The following is a 12081-nucleotide window of genomic DNA, read 5'->3' on the forward strand; positions in this document are numbered from 1 at the left end:
AATTATTCCCCTGCTCGTTATGCCCCTGCTCCTACTATAGTTACGCCCCTGCTCCTACTATAGTTACACCCCTGCTTCTACTATAGTTACGCCCCTGCTCCTACTATAGTTACGCCGCTGTTCCTACTATAGTTACGCCCCTGCTTCTTCTATAGTTACGCCCCTGCGCCTACTATAGTTACGCCAATACCCCTACTATAGTTATGCCCCTGCCTCTAGTATAGTTACGCCCCTGCTCCTACTATAGTTACGCCCCTGCTCCTACTATAGTTACATCCCTGCTCCTTCTATAGTTACGCCCCTGCTTCTACTATAGTTACGCCCCTGCTCCTATTATACTTACGCCCCTGCGCGTACTATAGTTACGCCCCTGCTTCTACTATAGTTACACCCCTGCGCGTACTATAGTTACGCCCCTGCTCCTATTATACTTACGCCCCTGCGCGTACTATAGTTACACCCCTGCTTCTACTATAGTTACACCCCTGCGCGTACTATAGTTACGCCCCTGCTTCTACTATAGTTACACCCCTGCTTCTACTATAGTTACACCCCGCTCCTACTATAGTTACGCCGCTGCTCCTACTATAGTTACAACCCTGCTTCTTCTATAGTTACGCCCCTGCGCCTACTATAGTTATGCCCCTGCCCCTACTATAGTTACGCCCCTGCTCCTATTATACTTACGCCCCTGCGCGTACTATAGTTATGCCCCTGCTTCTACTATAGTTACACCCCTGCTTCTACTATAGTTACACCCCGCTCCTACTATAGTTACGCCGCTGCTCCTACTATAGTTACAACCCTGCTTCTTCTATAGTTACGCCCCTGCGCCAACTATAGTTACGCCCCTGCCCCTACTATAGTTACGCCCCTACCTCTACTATAGTTACGCCACTGCTCCTACTATAGTTACGCCCCTGCTCCTACTATAGCTACATCCCTGCTCCTACTATAGTTACGCCCCTGATCCTACTATAATTACGCCCCTACTTCTACTATAGTTACGCCCCTGCTCCTACTATAGTTACGCCCCTGCTTCTACTATAGTTACGCCCCTGCGCCTACTATAGTTACGCCCCTGCCCCTACTATAGTTGCGCCCCTGCTACTACTGTAGTTATGCTCCTGTGCCTACTATAGTTACGCCCCTGTTACTACTATAGTTACGCCCCTGCTCCTACTATAGTTACGCCCCTGCTTCTACTGTAGTTATGCCTCTGCCCCTACTATAGTTACGCCCCTGCTTCTACTATAGTTACGCCCCTGCGCCTACTATAGTTACGCCCCTGCCCCTACTATAGTTACGCCCCTGCTACTACTGTAGTTATGCCCCTGTGCCTACTATAGTTACGCCCCTGTTACTACTATAGTTACGCCCCTGCTCCTACTATAGTTACGCACCTGCTTCTACTATAGTTATGCCCCTGCCCCTATTATAGTTACGCCCCTGCTTCTACTATAGTTACAACCCTGCCCCTACTATAGTTACGCCCCTGCTTCTACTATAGTTACACCCCTGCTTCTACTATAGTTACGCCTCTGCTCCTACTATAGTTACGCCCCTGCTCCTACTGTAGTTACGCCCCTGCTTCTACTATAGTTACACCCCTACTCCTATTATAGTTACGCTCCTGCTCCTGTTATAGTTGCGCCCCTGCATGTCATCATTCTCATATGGCATCCATGTGGCTTTGTGACACATATATCTGTGACATCAGTTCCCATGGCTCAGCACATACTAACATTTGCTCTGTATTTATGTACACTAAGCTAGGAATGGCTCGGTCAGTTATTTATGTCACTGAGTGTCACGAATCCACACCGCGGCCACCAATTTGTCACGATTCACACCGTGACCGTCACCCCCACGTCATGGATCAGGGTGACTTTAGGCCAACAGACGGCTATCACATGTGCAGGGGGGCTTATCTTAGATATCCCTCCACTGCTACAATGTGATGGAAAAACCCACACAAGGCTATTGACCTCTTAGTTTACAGCAGGGGCTTATTTTAGGTATCCCACTGCTCTTCAATATACCAAGAAATGCAGGTATTTATGTATATCCCGCTTTACAGTTCTGCTTGAACTTGCAGCTCTCTAGCGCCCCCTTACCCTCAGGTCAGACTAGGTACTGCACCTAGGGTAATTAGTCGCCAGAAAGGCTGCCTGCTATGTACTGGCTATTGGGCATGCTGCAGCGAGGCAATTTAACTACTCCCGCTCAGGCAGGAACAGTAATTATCCACGCCGCAGTCGCTACAACAACACCCAAAGGCCCCGCACACGATATGCTGCCACCAGCTCCGATTAAACGGGTCCGAAGCTAACCCAAAACAGTAGCGTAATTCCCTTCAGAAGACTTAGGGTATGTTTTAGAGCAGAACAACGAATCTAGTATATTAAATATTATACTCCATAAAAGATTTGAAGGCAGTGTTTATAAAAAGGCATATAAAGATGTTACAAAAGAGACAATTGAAATATGTACAAGGTAATTATAAAATAAAGGGATTAAATAAGAAAATCAACACTTACATGTTCTCAGTTCATTTCAGGCAACACCATGCTGGTGGGCGGAGCCCCAAAATGTCCCAGTGCATCAGGAGGTTTGGATAGAAACAGCTCCTTAAGTAAAACTCTGCTGACTCTGAAGGCTGGGCAAAGTGGGGTCACTTAAATAACCACAGCCTTGTGACATCACTAACAGGGCTAGTTTCTTTAGACCCTCCTACCTCTTCAGCCTTAGTAAATTTCACACAAGTTTGTCTAATGCCTGTATCTCTGCTACAGAACATGTCAGAATCATAACACACTCAGCATTCATCTTGTATTAAGATTTGCTCTCTATAGATACTAAATTCGGGCTAGTAGGGACACTCCGTTCCAGAGAAATCTGTACTTATTTACCTGGTGGAATTAGAGGCTCGCGCTTACAGTGCTGTATAGATGTGCCGATGGAGTTTAGCAATATGTACTCATTTTCCTAGCCCAAATCGTTGGCCCAGAATCTTACAAGATTCAGACAAAGAGCCTCATGTTTCAAATAACTTCTATACCAGTCCTAGCTAGTACAGATGGGAGGGGCGAGTAAGTTGCTCAGAGCTTGGAATTTATGGCCAGGGCAATAAAAACCTCTTCTACACATACATTCAGAAACACACAAAGGAGGGGGGGTTTAGCCCGCAGCATGGGTCTGAAGGGCAAAGCATCAAAATCATATTATATTTCATACAATATCGTGACACCTCCCCCTTTTGGTCTGCGCTGCGGAGGCAGAACCCCTTGGTATGCCTCCATGCGCACCTCAGTGGGTTCACCCTGGCGGGACAGTCCATCTGCATTTCCATGATACCTGCCCGTTTTGCGCTCAATGGTGAAGTCAAACTGCTGAAGGGCAAGGCTCCAGCAGAGCAACCTGCCGTTGGTTCCACACATGGCGTTTAGCCAGCACAGAGGATTGTGGTCAGTCACCACGGTGAAGGTGCGACCATACAAGTAGGGCTGCAAGCGTTGCAGGGCCCAGACTATGGCCAGGCACTCCTTCTCGATGGTGGAGTAGGCCACTTCCCTCGGCAAAAGTTTCTGGCTCAGGTACAACACGGGGTGCTCTTGGTCCTCTGAGTCAACCTGGCTGAGTACAGCACCGAGGCCAAACTCGCTGGCGTCAGTCTGTACCAAGAACGGTCGACTGCTGTCAACTGCTTTCAACACAGGGGCGTTGCACAGTGCTGTTTTCAACGCCTGGAAGGCCCCCTCACAGCCGTCGGTCCAGTTGATGATGTGGGGTAGCTTCCTCCTGGTGAGGTCTGTCAAGGGTTTTGCCAAGCTACTATAGTGCCGTACAAAGCGCCTATAGTACCCTGCAGTGCCCAGGAAGGACATCACCTGTTTCTTGGTCCCGGGAGTGGGCCAGTTCCCACTTTCTCAGGCTCTGGCTTTAGGGTGCCTCCGCCTACCCGGTGCCCCAGGTAGTGGACCTCACTCATGCCCATCTGGCACTTTCCCAGCTTGATAGTCAGTCCTGCTCGGTGAATTTGCCTGAGCACCTCCTCGAGATGCTGCAGGTGTTCCTTCCAGGAGGAACTGAAGATGGCAATGTCATCCAAGTACGCCATTGCGTACTTCTCCAGTCCCTGAAGCAAGAGGTTGACCATCTGCTGGAAAGTGGCAGGGGCAGTCTTCATGCTGAAGGGCATGACTGTGGACTCGTACAGTCCAAAGGGTGTGATAAAGGTGGACTTCTCCTGCGCCTCGACTCAGATCCATTATTGTCAGATATTTTGCGCCAGCTAACCTCTCAAGCAGCTCTTCGATGCACGGCATTGGGTGCGCATCAGAGGCTGTGATGGCGTTGAGCCCCCTGTAGTCCACGCAGAACCGGGTGGTCCGGTCCTTCTTTGGCACGAGAACTACAGGTGAGGCCCACGCACTCTTTGACCGTCGAATCACTCCCAGCTGTCTCATCGATCTCCTGGCGCATAACCTGCTGCACCTGGTCGGAGATTCGATAGGGTGTTAGCTGTAGTGGGGCATGATTCCCGGTGTCCACCTCGTGGACTGCTAACTCAGTCCTTCCAGGTCGGTTGGAGAAAACGGCCCGGAAGGGTTCCAGCTTGGTCCACAACTGCGACCGCTGGGGTTCGGTTAGTGAGGCGCTTACCTCCACGTCCTCAATGGACCCACCGGCCTTTGCTTGGGCCAGCATGTCCAGGAGGGTGTCTTCCTCCCCGTCTTTGGGCAAGCTGCAGACTGGTAGGACGAAAGGTTCACGTTTGTGATGAGCCTTCATCATGTTGACGTGAAAGGCCTTTCGCCTTCCCCGAGCATGGTCAAGTGTGACCACGTAAGTGACCGGGTTGAGCTGTTGGTGGACGACGTACGGGCCCTCCCAGGCTGCCTGAAGCTTATCCGTTGGCACGGAGACCAGCACCCACACCTTTTGACCCACGTGGTAGGTCCGCTCCTGGGCGTTCTGGTCATACCAGCGCTTCTGGTCAGCCTGAGCCTGCGTCATGTTGTCATGCACCAACTGCGTCAAGGTCTGCATCTTGTCGCAGAAGCGCATGACATACTCCACTATGGACACTTCGGAAGGCTTTGGCTCCTCTTCCCAGGATTCTCTGACCAATCCAAGGGGTCCCTGGACTCGCCTGCCATACAGAAGCTCGAAGGGGAGAACCCCGTCAAGGCCTGCGGAACCCCTCGGTAAGCGAATAGCAGGTGTGGGAGGTACCACTCCCAGTCGTGCCTTTGGATCTCAACCAGCATGCGTAGCATCTGTTTGAGGGTACCATTGAAGCGTTCACACAAGCCATTCGTCTGTGGGTGATACGCACTCGATACCAGGTGCTTCACCTGCATTCTCTTACAGAGAGCCTCCATTAGGTGAGACATGAATTGGGTCCCTTGATCAGTAAGCATCTCCCTGGGAAATCCTACACGTGAAAAGATAGCCAACAGGGCATCCGCCACCTTATCTGCCCTAGTTGAAAACAGAGCTGCTGCCTCTGGGTACCGGGTAGCGTAGTCTACTACAGTAAGGATGTATTGCTTTCCAGAGCTGCTAGAGACGGCCAGTGGGCCCACAATGTCCACCGCGATCCTCTGGAAAGGCTCCTCTATCACTGGCAAAGGGATCAGGGGAGCCTTAAGAGCAGGCGCCGCCTTCCCCACTCTTTGATAGGTGATACAGGAGTGGCAGTAGTTTGACACATCTGTCCCCATCTTAGGCCAATAGAAGTGTTGAGACAGCCGGGCCTTAGTTTTGCTGATCCCCAAGTGTCCAGCTAGCGGGATCTCTGTTGTGAATTCTGTGGCTGAGTTCACTTCTGTGGTCACAAGTGGTATTGCAGTCTCTGGGCTTCCTCCCTCAGGTGTTTTGGTGAGCTCGTTGGCTGCCTTGCTATTTAGCTCCACCTGAGTCTGTCTTCCTTGCTCCTTGTCAATGTTCCAGTGTTGGATCTGAGCTACTGCATCTTTCCTTGGGCCTGCTGCTCTGCTAGATAAGTGCTTCTAGTTTGTTTTCTGTTTTTTCTGTCCAGCTTGCTATTAACTTTTGCTGGAAGCTCTGAGAAGCAAAGGGGTGCACCGCCGTGCTGTTAGTTCGGCACGGTGGGTCTTTTTGCCCCTTTGCGTGGTTTTCGTTTTAGGGTTTTTTGTAGACTGCATAGTTCTCTTTGCTATCCTCGCTCTGTCTAGAATATCGGGCCTCACTTTGCTGAATCTATTTCATTCCTACGTTTGTCTTTTCATCTTGCTAACAGTCATTATATGTGGGGGGCTGCCTATTCCTTTGGGGTATTTCTCTGAGGTAAGTCAGGCTTGTATTTCTATCTTCAGGCTAGTCAGCTCCTCAGGCAGTGCCGAGTTGCATAGGTAGTGATAGGCGCAATCCACTGCTGCTTATAGTTGTGTGAGGATAGATCAGGTACTGCAGTCTACAGAGATTCCACGTCTCAGAGCTCGTCCTATTGTTTTTGGTTATTGCCAGATCTCTGTATGTGCGCTGATTACTGCACGCTGTGTTGTCTGATTGCCGGCCATAACAGTACAAGGAGCGACACCAATGATTCCCAATAGAGGGAAAAAAGAAATCCTGACATCATTTTTTTTTCTTAGCTCTGTCTTCAGTCTTTTTTTTCCCCTAGACATTAGAGTGCTTCAGGACACAGCTGTGGACATGGATATTCAGGCTCTGTGCTCCTCAATGGATAATCTCGTTGTAAATGTACAAAAGATTCAAGATACTATTGATCAGAAATCGATGCTAGAACCAAGAATTCCGATTCCTGATTTGTTTTTTGGTGACAGAACTAAGTTCCTGAGCTTCAGAAATAATTGTAAGCTATTTTTGGCCTTGAAACCTCATTCTTCTGGTAATCCTATTCAACAGGTTTTGATTATTATTTCTTTTTTGCGCGGCGACCCACAGGACTGGGCGTTTTCTCTTGCACCAGGAGATTCTGCATTGAGTAATGTTGATGCATTTTTCCAGGCGCTGGGATTGCTTTACGATGAGCCTAATTCAGTGGATCAGGCTGAGAAAAATCTGCTGGCTTTATGCCAGGGTCAGGATGATGTAGAAGTATATTGTCAGAAATTTAGGAAGTGGTCAGTACTCACTCTGTGGAATGAATCTGCACTAGCGGCTTTGTTCAGAAAGGGTCTCTCTGAAGCTCTTAAGGATGTAATGGTGGGATTTCCTATGCCTGCTGGTTTGAATGAGTCTATGTCCTTGGCCATTCAGATCGGTCGTCGCTTGCGCGAGCGTAAATCTGTGCACCATCTGGCGGTATTGTCTGAGAGTAAACCTGAGCCTATGCAGTGCGACAGGACTATGACTAAAGTAGAACGGCAAGAACACAGACGTCTGAACAGACTGTGTTTCTATTGTGGTGATTCTACTCATGCTATTTCTAATTGTCCTAAACGCACTAGGCGGTTCGATAGCTCTGCCGTTATTGGTACTGTACAGTCCAAATTCCTTTTGTCCATTACCTTAATGTGCTCTTTGTCATCGTATTCTGTCATGGCGTTTGTGGATTCAGGCGCTGCCCTGAATCTGATGGATTTGGATTATGCTAAACGTTGTGGATTTTTCTTGGAGCCTTTGCGGTGTCCTATTCCGTTGAGAGGAATTGATGCTACACCTTTGGCCAAGAATAAGCCTCAGTACTGGGCCCAGCTGACCATGTGCATGGCTCCTGCACATCAGGAAGTTATTCGCTTTCTGGTACTGCATAATTTGCATGATGTGGTCGTGTTGGGGTTGCCATGGCTACAAACCCATAATCCAGTATTGGATTGGAACTCTATGTCGGTAACCAGCTGGGGTTGTCAGGGAGTACATGGTGATGTTCCATTTTTGTCTATTTCGTCATCCATTCCTTCTGACATCCCAGAGTTCTTGTCGGACTTTCAGGATGTATTTGAAGAGTCCAAGTCTGATGCCCTACCTCCGCATAGGAATTGTGATTGTGCTATCGATTTGATTCCTGGTAGTAAATTCCCTAAGGGTCGTTTATTTAATTTGTCCGTACCTGAACACACCGCTATGCGCAGTTATGTGAAGGAGTCCCTGGAGAAGGGACATATTCGCCCATCGTCGTCACCATTGGGAGCAGGGTTCTTTTTTGTAGCCAAGAAGGATGGTTCGCTAAGACCGTGTATTGATTACCGCCTTCTTAATAAGATCACTGTTAAGTTTCAGTATCCCTTGCCATTGATTTCTGACTTGTTTGCTCGGATTAAGGGGGCTAGTTGGTTTACTAAGATTGATCTTCGTGGTGCGTATAATCTGGTGAGAATCAGGCAGGGAGATGAATGGAAAACGGCATTTAATACGCCCGAGGGTCATTTTGAGTATCTGGTGATGCCGTTCGGACTTGCCAATGCTCCATCTGTTTTTCAGTCTTTTATGCATGACATTTTCCGTGAGTATCTGGATAAATTCTTGATTGTTTACTTGGATGACATTTTGATCTTCTCAGATGATTGGGAGTCTCATGTGAAGCAAGTCAGAATGGTTTTCCAGGTACTGCGTGCTAATTCCTTGTTCGTGAAGGGATCAAAGTGTCTCTTCGGTGTGCAGAAAGTTTCATTTTTGGGGTTCATCTTTTCCCCTTCTACTATCGAGATGGATCCGGTTAAGGTTCAGGCCATCCAGGATTGGACTCAGCCGACATCTCTAAAAAGTCTGCAGAAATTCCTGGGCTTTGCTAATTTTTATCATCGCTTCATCTGTAATTTTTCTAGCATTGCCAGACCATTGACCGATTTGACCAAGAAGGGTGCTGATTTGGTTAATTGGTCTTCTGCTGCCGTGGAAGCTTTTCAGGAGTTGAAGCGTCGTTTTTGCTGTGCCCCTGTGTTGTGTCAACCTGATGTTTCTCTTCCGTTCCAGGTCGAGGTTGATGCTTCTGAGATTGGTGCAGGGGCGGTTTTGTCACAGAGAGGTTCTGGTTGCTCAGTGTTCAAACCATGTGCTTTCTTTTCCAGGAAATTTTCTGCTGCTGAGCGTAATTATGATGTGGGCAACCGAGAGTTGCTGGCCATGAAGTGGGCATTCGAGGAGTGGCGTCATTGGCTTGAGGGTGCTAAGCATCGCGTGGTGGTATTGACTGATCATAAGAACCTTACTTATCTTGAGTCTGCCAAGCGCTTGAATCCTAGACAGGCCCGTTGGTCGTTATTTTTTGCTCGTTTTGATTTTGTGATTTCATACCTTCCGGGCTCTAAAAATGTGAAGGCGGATGCTCTGTCTAGGAGTTTTGTGCCCGACTCTCCGGGGTTATCTGAGCCGGCGAGTATCCTCAAGGAAGGAGTCATTGTGTCTGCCATCTCCCCTGATTTGCGGAGTGTTGCAGAAATTTCAGGCTAATAAACCTGATCGTTGTCCGGCCGAGAAACTGTTCGTCCCTGATAGGTGGACTAGTAAAGTTATCTCTGAACTTCATTGTTCGGTGCTGGCCGGTCATCCAGGAATCTTTGGTACCAGGGAGTTGGTTGCTAGATCCTTCTGGTGGCCATCTCTGTCGCGGGATGTGCGTGCTTTTGTGCAGTCCTGTGGAATTTGTGCTAGGGCTAAGCCCTGCTGTTCACGTGCCAGTGGGTTGCTTTTGCCCTTGCCGGTCCCGAAGAGGCCTTGGACACATATTTCGATGGATTTCATTTCTGACCTTCCCGTTTCTCAAAAAATGTCGGTCATTTGGGTGGTCTGATCGCTTTTCTAAAATGGTCCATCTGGTGCCCTTGGTTAAATTGCCTTCCTCCTCAGATTTGGTGCCTTTGTTCTTCCAGCATGTGGTTCGTTTACATGGCATTCCTGAGAATATTGTTTCTGACAGAGGTTCCCAGTTTGTCTCGAGGTTCTGGCGAGCCTTTTGTGGTAGGATGGGCATTGACCTATCTTTCTCCTCGGCCTTCCATCCTCAGACTAATGGCCAGACCGAACGAACCAATCAGACCTTGGAAACATATCTGAGATGTTTTGTTTCCGCTGACCAGGATGATTGGGTGTCATTTTTGCCGTTGGCTGAGTTCGCCCTTAATAATCGGGCCAGCTCGGCTACCTTGGTCTCTCCATTTTTCTGCAATTCTGGGTTCCATCCTCGTTTCTCTTCAGGACAGGTTGAGTCTTCGGACTGTCCTGGTGTGGATTCTGTGGTGGACAGGTTGCAGCAGATCTGGACTCAGGTAGTGGACAATTTGACCTTGTCCCAGGAGAAGGCTCAGCTTTTCGCTAATCGCAGACGCCGTGTGGGACCCCGACTTCGTGTTGGGGATCTGGTTTGGTTATCTTCTCGTCATATTCCTATGAAGGTTTCCTCTCCTAAATTTAAACCTCGTTTTATTGGTCCGTATAGGATTTCTGAGATTCTCAATCCGGTGTCTTTTCGTCTGACCCTCCCAGACTCCTTTTCCATACATAATGTATTCCATAGGTCGTTGTTGAGGAGATACGTGGCACCTATGGTTCCATCTGTGGAGCCTCCTGCCCCTGTTTTGGTGGAGGGGGAATTGGAGTATATTGTGGAGAAGATTTTGGATTCTCGTGTCTCTAGACGGAAACTCCAGTATCTGGTCAAATGGAAGGGTTATGCTCAGGAAGATAATTCCTGGGTTTTTGCCTCTGATGTCCATGCTCCAGATCTTGTTCGTGCCTTTCATGTGGCTCATCCTGGTCGGCCTGGGGGTTCTGGTGAGGGTTCGGTGACCCCTCCTCAAGGGGGGGGTACTGTTGTGAATTCTGTGGCTGAGTTCACTTCTGTGGTCACAAGTGGTATTGCAGTCTCTGGGCTTCCTCCCTCAGGTGTTTTGGTGAGCTTGTTGGCTGCCTTGCTATTTAGCTCCACCTGAGTCTGTCTTCCTTGCTCCTTGTCAATGTTCCAGTGTTGGATCTGAGCTACTGCATCTTTCCTTGGGCCTGCTGCTCTGCTAGATAAGTGCTTCTAGTTTGTTTTCTGTTTTTTCTGTCCAGCTTGCTATTAACTTTTGCTGGAAGCTCTGAGAAGCAAAGGGGTGCACCGCCGTGCTGTTAGTTCGGCACGGTGGGTCTTTTTGCCCCTTTGCGTGGTTTTCGTTTTAGGGTTTTTTGTAGACTGCATAGTTCTCTTTGCTATCCTCGCTCTGTCTAGAATATCGGGCCTCACTTTGCTGAATCTATTTCATTCCTACGTTTGTCTTTTCATCTTGCTAACAGTCATTATATGTGGGGGGCTGCCTATTCCTTTGGGGTATTTCTCTGAGGTAAGTCAGGCTTGTATTTCTATCTTCAGGCTAGTCAGCTCCTCAGGCAGTGCCGAGTTGCATAGGTAGTGATAGGCGCAATCCACTGCTGCTTATAGTTGTGTGAGGATAGATCAGGTACTGCAGTCTACAGAGATTCCACGTCTCAGAGCTCGTCCTATTGTTTTTGGTTATTGCCAGATCTCTGTATGTGCGCTGATTACTGCACGCTGTGTTGTCTGATTGCCGGCCATAACAGATCTCATGGGCAATCCGTAACAGCTCACCCCGGAATTGCTGCAGGACTACCAGCTGTCTTTCCCTCAACCACTCCTTTTGTGATTCTCCGGGTACTGTCTCCCGGTACAACCTTCCTCGTTCCCAGAACACCCTCTCCTTCTCAGTCCATGAGGTGGGCATCTCGGCGAGTTGTCTCAAACTCTCTAGGCTCGCATCTGCGCGCAGAGTGGCCTGAAACTCCTGGCTAGGGGGAAGCCAGAAGCGATGTCAGAGTCCCTTCCCCACGGGAACCCTCTTGGACCTGCTCTGGGTCCACCTCTGGTTCAGTCGCAATGATGACTGAGGAGGGTCCGGAAGGCAGACAGTTATCTGCGTTCCGGGCACTCTGACTGCAGGTGACAGCAGCTACGTAGGCTGTCTCCCCGGGGATTTCTACAGACACATCAGCCGACGCTGCTATGGGTACTACTTCCCCATCCACCCCCAACACTCCAGGGGCAGTGCTACTTATGGGCCAGTTACCTTCCTCGGTGGCACTGGTCAATTTCATGGCATCACCTTCCTCATGGTTCCCATGCCTCTCCCCATTTCCTGTAGCACCGACACTTGC

General features: G+C 49.1%; 1 protein-coding gene across 1 annotated transcript in view; it reads right to left on the minus strand.

Moving 5' to 3' along the window:
• PPP1R27 (protein phosphatase 1 regulatory subunit 27) overlaps nt 1-12081 on the minus strand; it is a 48442-nt gene that overhangs the window by 19417 nt on the left and 16944 nt on the right. The gene's annotated exons all lie outside the window — the stretch shown is intronic.

Source organism: Ranitomeya imitator, chromosome 2, assembly GCF_032444005.1.
Source record: "Ranitomeya imitator isolate aRanImi1 chromosome 2, aRanImi1.pri, whole genome shotgun sequence".
Classification (NCBI taxonomy): Eukaryota; Metazoa; Chordata; class Amphibia; order Anura; family Dendrobatidae; genus Ranitomeya; species Ranitomeya imitator.